The following is a 14,121-nucleotide window of genomic DNA, read 5'->3' as shown; positions in this document are numbered from 1 at the left end:
AAACCGGCCTAGGGCTAGACAATCTGTAATGCTTCATAAGAAAACAGGCATTTCTTTACAATTTACCTAACCCAAACAGATAAATGCCACAGAGCAGGGAAAAGGCACGAAATATCCTCAGGATCTGCCCAGGTAATCCGATTAGATTCTGCATCATCACACCGAGAACACAAAAACTAATGATAAGGACAAGCTCTCACATTTGGTGTTGAAGCCCAGTAGACCAGCCAAGGAATGTACTTGAGTATGAACTCTTATGAGTTCAAATAAGAGATCCTTAGCTGGAGAAAAATATTTAAAATATTGTTTTCCCTTTTGGAAAAAATCATCATTTAGCATTAACAAAATTATCATTAAATTTATAAAGACCATTCAGATATACTTATAGGATTAAAATGCTCATTCAGACAGTGTTGCACAGTATATTCTTTAGGGATACTTTTTACTTACACAAAAGATTAGTTTCCATTTTTTACTTTTTAAAAAGAAAGCCCCAGTAAGATATGCCAGACTTACACATAGTTAGTTTACCTTGCTTCCTAAAAAGGCCTATTTACAACGTTCCGAGATCTAGCAGCAAATTAAGGGTAAGTGCATCAGCTAACAGGAACAAGCATGATAACGATAATAATAAAAAAAAAATCATCAATTTGAGTGCATTTAAGTTTGTCCCAACTCTATTTAAGCAAAATTATGAGAATTAAGCCTTCACAGCATATTAAAAATGCACTGGTACGACTATACCTTGACCAATCTAATTATCTTTGATTTACCTTTCCCAGGCTCACTTGAAATCTTGCCCTTTGATCTTTTTTGCCTGTTGTTTAAGCACATGAAAACATCTAAAAGAATAAACTTTACCAAACCTCTCCAGAATGTATTCACAACAAACAAAAATGAAATACCTGAAAACCATTATTCTGCTTCCATAGTTACTAACCCCAGTAAGGGTTGCGGTTATCCTTCTGCTGAGCACTGCTTGAGAAAGAAAACAGTGTAGATCATCACTGCATTATTGAATCCATCAATTCTGCAGCTTCAATTTACTTAAAACTTCTCCCTTGGACTACTGCAACCTCTGCTCCAAAGATCTTTATGCTGAAGTCCTGATGCAGCAAAACCCAATATATCAATTTCAGTTTAGCAAAGTAACTAGTGTATAGCAAACTACAAAATAGTATTAGAAAGGATATGAAGGATCTTACTAAAAAGTATCCAAAGACAAACAAACCACTGTAGTATCGGGAGCAGGTAACTTATGAGAGAATTAGTGGATCGCAGCCAGTATAAGAGGTCACCTACAACAAAGAAGATAAAACACACTGCTGAGAAGCCAGATGAGTACTCTCCATCAGTCTCAATCCCCTCTGCAAGAGCCTTATGAGTTATTAAATAAAGGCTTGAGAGAATTAAGTTTAAAAATAAAACACTATCAGCCATTATAAAAAATGAGATATTAAAAATAACTGATAAATTAAAAGCAACAGCACAGTAGGGCTGGGCTGTGTAAAGCCAAAGAACTGTGGAGAAACTTGAGAACCAGGTGGCTGAGCTACACACAGAATTACGTGGTCCCTTGTCGGAACCAGGCATCTGTACAGCAAGGGGCTAAGCATGGTGTGAGGGGCACGTGCCTTTTGTCATGAAGGAAACTCACACTTCTTCCTACCAAACCATGAAATGATGAGCAAAAGAGAATCAGCACAATTTTAAAGTTTTTAAGAAGTTCTCACAAATTATTAACTGCAGGACACACAAATAGTGCAAGAGAAAACACAAGGCAACCAGCAGATTACGTACTTTCAGTGTAAGAAAATCGATGACGTGATTTACTGAGTATTGTGTTCAGTTCTATTTATGACATCTCAGGAAGAAACGCAGCATAAAACAACCACAAAAATATTTTAAGGGATGAAAAGCTTTCCATATTAAGTGAAACAAAAAGATTAGGATAGTTTAGTTCAGAATTGAGACAAATAAAATAATACTAAATTAAATGATCCGTCACATAAAGAAGGTAGACTAGGTGTTCCCACTTAGTGTTTGTCTCAAAAAAAGAGCACGCAACCCAGTGCAGCATATTCAAATCAGTAGAAAGAAAATTATTCCATATAAAATGCTTCCTGAAACAAGCTGGCACTGAGATCAAGAGGTCAGCTAGATTCAGAAAAAACAATTAGACATTTGTACATAGGATGAGACATGACACCGTATTAGGTGGGGTAAACACAAAGCTTCCAATTTCAGTACTTAAACAAAACATTGACTATTCGAGTTGAGAAGAAAATTCGCTCATTAGCAGATTATTCCCTTACTGCCCATTTAGGAAGTTGGGGCAGCGTGAGGGATGGGGCCACTGCAGGAGTCCAGGCGCCAGAGCACCAGCAGCACTGCTCCCCCCATCTCTGCATCCTCCCCAGCACTGCATCCCCGCAGCACTGCTCCCCTGCAGCACTGTTCCCCCCAGCACTGCATCCTTGCAGCACTGCTCCCCCCAGCACTGCATCCCCGCAGCACTGCTCCCCGCAGCACTGTTCCCCCCAGCACTGCATCCCACAGCACTGCTCCCCTGCAGCACTGCATCCCTGCAGCACTGCATGCTCTCAGCACTGCTCCCCACAGCACTGCTCCCCTGCAGCCCGCTGCCAGGCCCCGTGCCACACGCAAAGCCTGGCTCATGCAAGCCGGCACCACCTGTCAAGCTCACAGATCCCATTCTCCCAGCTCCCAACCTCTTCATGCTCACAGACCCCATTCTCCCACTTCACCAGATCTGATGCACCAAAGAACTACAGAATACAAGATGTTGTCTTAAAGATTCCTGGTCTATACTCTTCAAGCCAACATGCACTACATACCCCTCCCACCTCTGTATGGCATGTCCCTTTTGTTTGGGATTTTACCTATATAAGCCTTCCTTTGTCAAAAATCCATCTCAGAATTAATCTCTTCAATAACAACATGATTCTGCATTTTCCTTTTTAGCAGATTCTACTCTTTACTTTCAGTGTTTTTATAGTTTAATATCGCAAAATAACTAAATGTTGAAATAATGCTAATATCCATTATCTCCCACTGGTAAGGCTTTTGTCCTCTTCTCCCACACTTCGTTTTATCACTCTTGTGCCAGGCTTATACCTCAGCCCTAAAAACATTCTTTGTGTTCTTGTCTACTTTTTATAACTACACAATCGTGTTTGATATTAGGCAACTGAGACCTCAGGCTATAAGGTGCTTGGGCCAGGTGACTGTGTTACACTAGCACGTGTCTTACAAAGTGCAACAATCCATACAAATCCGTAGCAATGCATAAGTAAGATGATGGTAATTGCAAAGGTAAGGAAGCCAACTGCAAGTCTTACAAAAGATTAGTACTGATTGAATGTTGTCATACTACAAGGTATAAAAATCATGATGACAAAAGAATGATAGAAAAGGGATTTTTCTCTACGACTAACCTAAACAATTTTTTTGAAGACACATACATTACCAGTTTATGGTGGAAAATATTAAAAAGTCACATACTGATATCTCATTCACTACTTGATGGAGCAAATGCTTAGAAAGGGCTTGAATCTTTATAAAAATTGATTCAGTTTCCCATTCCACAGCAGCCACCTCCGCCCACTGCCTTCCACTTGGTGCAGTCGTTTTGCCTTGTTCCTTGCATCTATGATCAAAGACAGACATTCTAATTTGAGGCTCTCTTTGATAATCTTGAGAAAGTAGCTACAGGTAATTTTTTGGCCATCAAAGCTAGCTCAAGCAGCTTATTCTCATTCAGGCTACTCTTCTAATTAGTATGTCATTTATTCATCCCAATAAGCTACTTTACCAGGCATGATGAATGCCAGAAATTTTAATCGGCAGCCATAAGCCATAGCAATGAAATGAGTGATGAGCTGTAAGTCAGAAGGTTAAAGATGTTATTGTCTACTAGTGTTGAAGTTAAAGAGAAAACAACAACATTTTACAAGAGATATTCTTTAGGTGCTCTTTATGTTTTGCCTAGAATCCCTCCTTGTACAATGGGAAACCACCACTGAAGACAATGCTATTGGGGATAAAAAGCACCATTGTAGGTGAAATTCAGAAAAGGAATTAGCAGATATGGAAATTGTATGCTTTTAGCATTCATAGTAAACAAGAATTGATTTTTTACTTATTCTGATGATTAAGTGTTGTGTCTGACTGTCTTTTAGGGTAACCTCCCCCCCCGCCCCCCCCAACACCAGGATTGTGTTTTCTGTAGTTTTTGCACAGATTTCCACTACACAATGCTGCTTGCAAAGCACCTCAGTCAGAGGGAGGAAAAGATACTATTGTGTAACTGCATGCACTGGTTCTCAGAGATCTCAGCTGTGTAGACAAAACAAGGCTGCTGCTAATATAGACCCTCCCGCTTCTTTTTACCATTTGGTACCAAAGGGGATTTGCAATAATGCAACTACAACTACCTACCTTAAAAACGATTCACTGAACAGAAAACCCTGGTATGCTTGTAACAGCAGTGTGGAAACAGACCCCAAAGCCAAGAAGTCAATGCCTTACTTCATTTAAAACAGTGTGTCGCAGGTCACTGAGAAGAACCTAGTAGTCTTCATACTCTTTTGCCCAATTATCAATATAGCAGCATCACAGCCCCAGGACATTCTTCAAGTCCACAACACACCAGTGTTCCAGGCACCTTGGGAGGGGCTCTGTGATGCAGCTGTATCCTTCCACAGTGACAGAAAAGGACTAACAGCAAAACACGAGGATCTAACAGTCAGTAATCATCTTTTTAGGCTACCAAAAGAGACATGATGTAGGGCAGGGGAGAAAAAACAAACAAACAAACAAACAAACCAGAGTAATTTATTTTAGCCCACAAAATCTGATTCCGTACTTAAAAACAATCCATACATGAAAGAGCTATGCAGTGAAGGCATCATTAAATGTAATCAAGGACAGAATCAGAAAGGAAGTGTAATAGATATTCTGTATTAGTTTTTATCTTTAGATTCACTGACTGTTTTCTGCAGCTAGGGAATTTGCTCAAGTTACTTCATGAGAAGAAAAATGGCCTTCATTTTCACAGCTAGATGTTTAAACCTATCAGGTATGTAAGCCACTATAATTTTTACCCAATGCTGTAAGACAAAGAAAGGAAAAGGAATCGCTTACTGCTTCTAAGAAGTCTGACTTCATGCAGGCAAAATCTGCCCTAAGAACTAATCTGCCCTGTGGGCAGCAGGAGCATCCAGCCACATCCAGCCCCTTAAAAACCAGAGGTGGCTTATCACAAAGAGCAACTGCATCCAGAGTGGAGCCTGGCAAATGCCCCCCTGCTCCCATAGCCCCCTCTGCTCCACGTGCTCCTGCGAGCCCAGCCTGAAGCTGTTCCTGCCACCTATGAGCAGCCATGCTGTCAGAGCGCTCAGACACTAATTAAGAGGCTGCTGATCATACTTGAAAATCACAAGCTTGAAACCTGGCCAGTGCTCATTCATGGGTCAGGACAGGGTATGAAACAACAGAACTGAAGCACTGTAAACAAGCTCTAGCAAAGGAAAGAGAGAGAAAACCACACAAACGTTTGTTTGCAGAAATGGCACTCAAATTCTTTTTCTTTAGTTCTCCTTTACAGATATAAATGTTTTCCTAAAGGAGTTGATTGCCAAACATAAATTTTCCTACTTTTGCTTGACAGAATCCTAAAAATACAAAGCTTTTTCTATCCAGAGAAAACACAATGTGAATTTTCTAGTCTTGTACTGCTGAGATGACTCAATACTAATCTACAGGGATCTGAAGGTAAAAGCAGAATCACACTCATCTGAATTCTTTACCTTTCAGACACGGTTTTTGTGACAGTGTACTTTATTAGCACACAGGACCGCTGTGAGTCCACCATTGTGCAGGAATGGATTTCATGGAAACCACACTAAGCCCAAGGCAATTACATTCTGTCACTGCCAACCTGAGTAAAATATGAAAGGCTACTATTACCTGCCCTCTTGGAGGGTCTTGAGGGAGGCTTTATTCCTGCCATATGAAACACTATGCCATTTTGAATTAAATTGTTAACAATACTAAGAACCAGTCTAGGAGAATCTGGGAGACCAAGGCCTACTCCTCTGTCCACCTAAGCAGCATCAAGTTGCAAGGCAGTAGCAATACTCTTCCCACTACTCCCTGCTGGGATCCGGGGCTCCGTTGACAATGTCAGTACTCCACTGACTGAGGAAAATTGCTCAGGAATCTAACTTGTGCCTCCCCAATACTGCTTCATCAACACTGCACAAGGTGATGTGTATGCAAGGTCTCCCAAGTACGGTCTATAGAAGAAACTAAATGCTCTCTGTAGTACTTAATCTTGCAATTTATACGGAAAAAAAAATATCTGTACAGCAGATTTCAAGGTTATGGGCTCAAACTGGGCTGAAATGCCACCATGTGTTAATGTTACAGTTATATAAACAGTATATGGGATCCCAACTGTTAGTCAAATGGTGAACTGTGATGGTAATTGCAAGTTATGCAACACAGTGTTACTCATTTCTTTTGCCCCCACACTGAAGTACTACTGGTTCTACTTTGCCCTTTTTTAAATACAAAAATGAAGTAATTGAGCTCTTCTCTGTAAAACAAGCTGCTCAAACCTTTACTCACTAGTGACTCTTGTGAATTGTTATTAGTGCCCTTGGACTGTTGCTCTCCAAAAGACAACACAGCATTCCTGGAGCTTCACACTGGTGACAAACACAGTGGAAACAAACTCTTCCGACTCCTGAAATAGATTCTCCTGCACGTGGAGCCCAGGCACTGTCCTTTTAAGTCCAGACTGTTATCCAGAACTCATGATAATGGGGTGATGGTGACTTACACGAGCCTTTGAGGATTTTCACTTCTCTCAGCGAAGCCAGGCAAGCCTGGCCTAGACTCTTTATTCCTAATTTACAATTGCACATAATAAATACAAATGATTTGCTCAAGCCTTTTTTCAGTGTAATCAGTGAGTATCTTTGCGTTCAAATTCCCTGCTCTCCGTATTTACATTTTCTTTCGGACTTCTCATAAAAAACCCTTGACTAATTTTAGGACAAAGATTAACACATAGTATTCCATGCCAACGCAGTAACAACCTTCCACTTCCAATCAGTTTCAGACCTATAGCCAGGTCTAATCCACATAATATATAATGCATTTGCATCATGTTAGTTTCTTAACAACAAAGCAAATTATGAAATTCAATTAAAACATACTATATTTAAAAGTTAATTTAGCCTTTTGTATACTTGTTAATGAAGATACCTATTCATAGCTCACTAAAATTCAGCATCTGGAAAGAAGACATATGGAGGCATAAGGAAGGAGGGACACGTGGTTTTGCAAATACAATGAATTTATTTTAAACCTATTTTAAATCACAAACCTTCTGGCTTGCAATAGTATCAGGCAGTTATTCAGCAGAAAAAACAGTCTGAGTAATTTGCATAAAGATTCAAGGTTTAATATTTCAGATTTCCACAGAGATCTTCACCTTCTATGGATGTTTTAAGTACCCTCTACTCAAATAATTTTTCCTATAAAAATTACTCTGAGAAGTGTCATTTTTTTAAAGTCATGTTTTAAAAAGCCTTTTGTTGAAATGCAGTATGTTAACAGTGATCCTAGAACCTTAATTTTGATAGAAATTGCGATATGTCAAACTCAATGAAGGCAGGAGAACTATGTTCAGATGCCAGAATGCAGTATGTTAAAAAAAAGAAATTATGAAATTCAATAATAGGATATTTATCAGCTGCTTATCATGTCTGTATGCAGTTGTAGGACTTGGCCCCTGTGTTGCTTCATACAACTGTGCCAAGAAACTGAAGCAGATTTGCTCTGCACTGTGCAGGTTCTCAGAATACATATTAATACAAATTTTTTGTTCCATAAAAGTAATTTTTTCTCCTTTTTTCTGTAGAGAGCAAAATACTTTCCTTACTTTCATATGGTTTTGCAGGGAGAGGAAGACTAAAGGGAAAAGCAGGAAGACACAAGAAGCTAACAGCCTTTCTCAGAATGCACTGGTTATAAAGAGCTGCTTCATATACCCTCTCATTTATGTTCACCGCTAGTTCTGCCAAAGCAAGATCTTGCCTTCTAAAGCAGGGCGGTGCCCACAGACCCCACTGCGACCGAGCCGGTGCCCTGCCGGAGCGCCCCGCGTTGCCCGGCTGTGCCAGGAAGCAGGTGCACAGCCAGTCACACTCGCAGCATTCTCGTGGGGCTGCTGCTTTGCTCCAGTTGACTGCTATTCCGCTGCCAACCCCGCTGCGTTTTGCCAAATGCAATTCAGTACCAACATACTGTACTTCTGTTCCAGCAGAGAATTCTTCCAAGTCTGATATAATTCAACATGATTAACAAAAGGATGGTTTCATAATGCTAATTAGAATTGTGTAGTCAGAAGATAGACTCTAGGCCTATATCTCTAATGTCCTATGTTAAATTTGTTCTCTAGACATAAAAGACTGGTACATTAACCATGTCTTTCTTTCACATTTTTCTTTTTGGAGAAGCCTGGATGAATTGTAATGCACACAGATAGTCTGAAACACTCAGCAGATGATTTTGCTTAAATCTCAAGTAAGACAAATTAGACGAGATCTTCAATCACTGCCTTGGGATGTGTGGGCGATGTATTACATTTTATAAGTAACAGCATTTGGAAAGATTCGGTTTTCACTCTTCAGCCACTGTACTCTTAATTGCATGCTAAAACTTGGAGAAATAAGAACTGGAAAGGGAGAGAGCAGAAGAGAGACTTCACAGAGATAATGAGGTGGCTGCTTGCTGAAATAAGGCAACATCATCTTTAATGTCTGCAGTGCTGAGCTAAAGAAGGAAAAAAACAGATTCCTCATACTGCCCGATGCCCTTTTAGCCACGAAGCCTTCTGCAGTAACTAGTCGTAAGCAAGATATGAAATTCCAGCAGCAAGTTCACCACTTGAGTGAGGGTTTTTATTTTATAGGGTGTGATGGAAGAACTAGTTTGAGGCTATGTAAATTCTGCCTCCAATCTCTGTGAACCTTTAATATGCCAAGATCCATAGACAAAGTCTCAGAAGGTCCCTGGAAACCTACTGCTCGGTATGCCTATTCATTTCCTGGCACACACTTTATTTTTACACTCTAAAAATAAAACATAAAGAAAAAAATTAGAAAGAGCTGACAAACTATTTTTTTAAAAGTCCAATTTCAATCTTCCTTATGAAGAATGTGATTAAAAAAAACTCGTGTAGTTATTATTGTCTAAGCACTGTAAATTTTTTTTTAAGAGATTTGAATAGATGTGCTAAGTTATCCCACAACAATGTCCGCAATCCCTTTGTTTTCTTGTAGATGCAAACATGGGATTGTTATACCAAGCTGCAGCATTACTACTGCTGCTAAACATACTCAAACAGATCTCAGTTAAGTACATACTTTTCTTACAGTGGTATCCAAGTTGTGAATCTTACACATTCAAAGGTTATGCATCAGGTAGCTGGCTTAAAAGTTTTGCACAACTAAACCACAACTGAGAGTAGTGTTTTTCTTCAATATTATTATTGTAATATATGGGAATAAATGCAATACTGCAAGTATACAGCTTTAATTGGAATGTAAACTGCTTGTTGAGATAATTTCTTTCTGTTCTCCTTTTCTAATCATGAAAGTTATTCTAAAAATTGCTGTGCCCATAACATTTGGGAAAGATTGAAATCACTCTCTGAAAGTGTAGTAGTAGTAGTTTAGGAGATGAAGTCACATAAATAGTGCCTTCTTTAGAAACACACCTGTATAGTTTGTATACTGTAGTGGCAGAGAAGTATATATTATACATATTTATAAACACACAAAAAGGAAGACATTCACAAGTATGAAATATGGTGGTATATTTCTGAGACCTCCAGACTGAGATCTATGTAAGACACATCACAGGCGGGAAGTGTGACCAGATGAGAGAACTTAACACTGAGAAGATATGGTAAAAGAAAAACTATACTAGTAATGAATCCCAGGAAGAATGAGACAGCCAGCTTATTCCAGTGGAAGATGTAAACCCACAGAATGTTTAAAACATATCTCTATAGAAACCAGCCTACCAGAACACAGCTAGCATGGAGATCCTAAACCCCAGACAGACACTTCTGGCTACCTGTTGTAGCCAACTCCATGTGAGATTATATGGCTTTGCCCACAGCAGTGCTTTTGGGAACCATGCCCCAGCACCCACACTGGGAACACTTCACCACCACACCATTTGAAGTGTTCAAAGGAAGATGTTAGCCCATGGTGAACGTGAGCAGTGACGGCTGTTTGCTGTAGGACTTCAGCTGGTACGGGTGTTTGAAAGAGGTTCTTTTCTGGGGAGTACTGAAATACATGCATTCATACAGACCTACGCACCATTTCTAAACTTCCAATAAAGAGCTTCCAATGCAGAAAATACAATCCAGCTTTTAAATAAGCATTGTAAATCTTCCATTAATATAGTACTTTGTGGACATGAGCACATGCAATTTATAGCAATTTCTTTAAAATAAAGAGGAGGGGAGAGGTTATAATACATAACCTTATGAGCAAGGAACTTTCAAACACAGTTCTAAAATTATCTTCAGCTTTGATACATCAACAAACCCTATTGTGCCCTCCCTTTTTCCCACTTCTAAAGTCTTCCTTCTTCTCTCATTAGACTACTCATGTGCTTTATCTGGTCAAAATTCTGTAAGGATGTCAAGGGGATAAATACTGCTATTAACAGCTACTAGTTTCCATTTGTTTTGAAATTGGTGCATTACACTTCGAGGCATTATATACACTACTAGGTGTTCCCAGGATGCACTATTACCAAGAGACAATATGCAGAGGTAGAAGTGGAGACTAAAACATTTTTTGTATTAACAGGAGGATCCTGCAAGTGGTTTGCAGAGTGTACTCCAGGGCCCTTCGATTGTTCTACAGTGTTAGTATTTCAAGCAGAAAACATGTAACTCAGTTTCTTCCAGGATAAGTATAAATGCAGGGAATCAGGTACTTATCCAATGCAGGTAACAAGATCTCTACCTAGCAATTTTCTGCAACTGAAATGTAAAAGACACATGAAAAATGTATTCTTACTAAATGTTAAACTCAAGCATTTTAATGAAAAAGTAGGGAACACAGCAATGTGTTTTGTCATCACTAACAACAGCAGCCCTACAGCCCCGAGGAGCCTACAGTTCCTACCAATCTGCAATCAAATTAATAAAGAGCAAGTGCAGCTTCAGAGAAATTATGGGTACTTTATTATGTGCATTCAGAAAGAGACAGCCATGAAACATTGCCTTGCTAAATGTTATAAAAGTTCTTATAAATATTCATGTGCAGCATTTGTACTCTAAGCATTTAATCATTTCTTTACAAAGAAGGAATGGGGGGAAGGGGAGAGGAAAAATTCCTGTTTCCTCAGTTCCAAAGAGTTCAAGGCAACAGAAAAGACGTACTTGTGCAGAAGTGCTCTGTAAATTAGCACCGAACCCATAAACTTATGAACATGATAATTTTTTCAGGTAAATTTTTGTTTGTTTGTTTGTTTTTTTAAATTACAACTGAAGTTTTAAAATAGTTTGCAAGTACTCATGATTTTTTGATCATCTGAATGACTTGAATTTGAATTTTGATCATTTGAATTTCTATGTCACTAGCTTTTGAAGAACGAGATTGATCGATCTGATCTGTTGCTTCTGACATTTGTATGAAGACAGATTTAGCTGGCGTACTCCTCTGCATTTTCAAAACCCCACTGTCAAAGATGAACCTGACATCACAGCACCAGATAAATATGGCTGCTCTGCAAGGCGAGGCATTGTGCAACTCGGAAACTCGATCCATCGATACACAGCTGTTGTGAGCTAAAATAGCAAGACTGGAAACCCCTTGAAAAGCACTGCATTTCTAACTAATTCTATGGCATGCAGCCTCTTGATTAAGCCTCTCTGACTTAAAGTTTATCAATATTACTGTGAATTAATATAGATTACTGTAATACATGCTGTCAACACAAAAGCCTCTTCACAAGTGGCTTGTGCACAAAAAAAAAAAATAAAATATTGCAAACCAGCTTTGACAAAAATATGAACCTAATACAAATGCTAAAAGACGTAGAATAACAACATCGGAACTCCTCAGAAACCGCCTAAGCAGAGACAGCAGCAAGGGACCAGCTTAGACTGTCTGCCTTGCCATGATCCTGCCCCCAAGCTAGCCCAAGATAACTCACTCTCTGCCTTTGACATTCTTTTACCTGCCCCTTTGTACCAGGAACATCACTTCTTGCCTCAGAAACACGTTACACTATAGCTTTGGGTATGACTGTCTTTGCAGTATCTTTTCAGATACTACATTCCAGACGTACCTCCCCATTCAAGCTACTATAGCTAGAGGAAAACAAATAATAACCTAAGGAGATGCTTCCTAACACAGACCCAAGTCCTTCACACACACCTTAGCTGGCAAGCACACCTAATCTTGGCTGAACAGGGCACTGAAACAACACTAATAGCAGAAGATGCTTATTGCTGTGGTACTGTTGGTTCCCTCTGGTATCAATCAAGTCAGATTGCTGTCAGCTGTACCTGACTCTGCTCTCAGGTGTATTGGACAAGTCTCAGTGGAGTTATTCCAGGCACATACCATGTTTAAAAATATGAAGCAAAATGAAAAGTGGTGCTGTCTTTTACTTCCCTCAGGAAAACTGCATCTTGCAAATGTTTTTATCATTTTCATTATATCCTGTTTGATTTGCTTTACCATCTTGACTGGAACAATAGCTAAGACATAATAGAAAAAGATTTTTCCACAGGCTGGTTCTAATTACATTAAATCTCAAGTGAGATAGGACATTTAAATAAGAAACAACAACTGCAGAGTCTGAGATAATAACAAACCAAGATACTAGGGTTTGAGAGTACCGTTAAAATGATGCATTAAACGTTCCACTGTACTCCAATCATGTTTCAACACAAAAGCCACACTGCAGCAGAAAGAGGTTAGCAGTTATTGCAGTCAGTGTCCAGCTATGAACAATTATGCAACATTATCCCTCATGCTGGAAGTTATATTGATCTTTGTACCACAAAGTGCGAGATACATGCTTAAACTTCTGCATGAGGTGAGGCAGTTGGGAATGCAGGGTCACTGCAGGATTAATAACCTCATGAACCACAAGATGGAGGCGAAGTTTTGAGGAACTCCTGGATGTTGTTTCAAGTTGTAACTTTAACATCTTGTCATGATAATTGAACACTCTTAATGTGCTTGGAAAACATGTCATCTTTAGACTGCTGAAAACCACTGAAAAATAAACATGCTAAATGGAGACTGTGGCTATGCGGTCTACAAACACAGTGAAACCTGTTACAGTCCCATTTGATGTGTTTAATGTTATCAGCCACTGTGCAGCTGTGCTCCAGTATTCGTGCTTACGGGACCCTACAGCAAATTCCCCTGCTGGAAACCAACACTGAAGAAAGGGAACTTATGTGGGAAGGAAGGAATTTAATTACTCCCCCCCTGCCCCACTTTCCTTTGGCTAAGTACTAGCCCAGGCTAAAGGGAATGAGAAGGGTTGGCCTGTGGGAATGATCTGGGCAAGGGGATCGAGTGCACCCTCAGTCAGTTTGCAGATGACGCCACATTGGGTGGGAGCGTTGATCTGCTGGAGGGTAGGAAGGCTCCACAGAGGGGTCTGGGCAGGCTGGAGCGATGGGCTGAGACCAACCCCATGCCAAAGGCTTTGGGGAAGAGCAGCTGAAAAGCTGCCTGGCAGAAAAGGACCTGGGCAGGCAGCTGAATATGAGCCAGCAGTGTGCCCAGGTGGCCAAGAAGGCCAATGGCATCCTGGTTTGTATCATCAATAGTGGCCAGCAGGGACAGGGAAGGGATTGTCCCCCTGTGCTCGGCACTGGTGAGGCCGCACCTTGATTACTGTGTTCAGTTTTGGGCCCCTCACCCCAAAAAGGCCATCGAATGACTCGAGTGTGTCCAGAGAAGGGCAACGGAGCTGGTGCAGGGTCTGGAGCACAGGTCTGATGGGGAGCGGCTGAAGGAACTGGGGGGGGGG

The 14,121-nt window shown here is 40.1% G+C and overlaps 1 protein-coding gene across 2 annotated transcripts in view; it reads right to left on the bottom strand.

Moving 5' to 3' along the window:
• The window catches only part of PEAK1 (pseudopodium enriched atypical kinase 1), a 71,746-nt gene that overhangs the window by 47,293 nt on the left and 10,332 nt on the right, over nt 1–14,121 (bottom strand). Inside the window, exons 1-2 of one of the 2 annotated variants that reach the window (XM_026856422.1) lie at nt 7,663–7,673; nt 5,880–5,881 (exon numbers count right to left, since the gene is read on the bottom strand). The exons of the other annotated variant lie outside the window; for it this stretch is intronic. The gene's annotated coding sequence lies outside the window, so the exon portion shown is untranslated. Of the gene's footprint in view, nt 1–5,879; nt 5,882–7,662; nt 7,674–14,121 lie in introns of those variants that run through there. 2 annotated transcript variants of the gene reach the window in all.

This window comes from Athene cunicularia (genome assembly GCF_003259725.1).
Source record: "Athene cunicularia isolate RWA chromosome 10 unlocalized genomic scaffold, athCun1 chr10_part1, whole genome shotgun sequence".
Lineage (NCBI taxonomy): Eukaryota > Metazoa > Chordata > Aves > Strigiformes > Strigidae > Athene > Athene cunicularia.
This window is presented reverse-complemented; position numbering and strand designations above follow the sequence as displayed.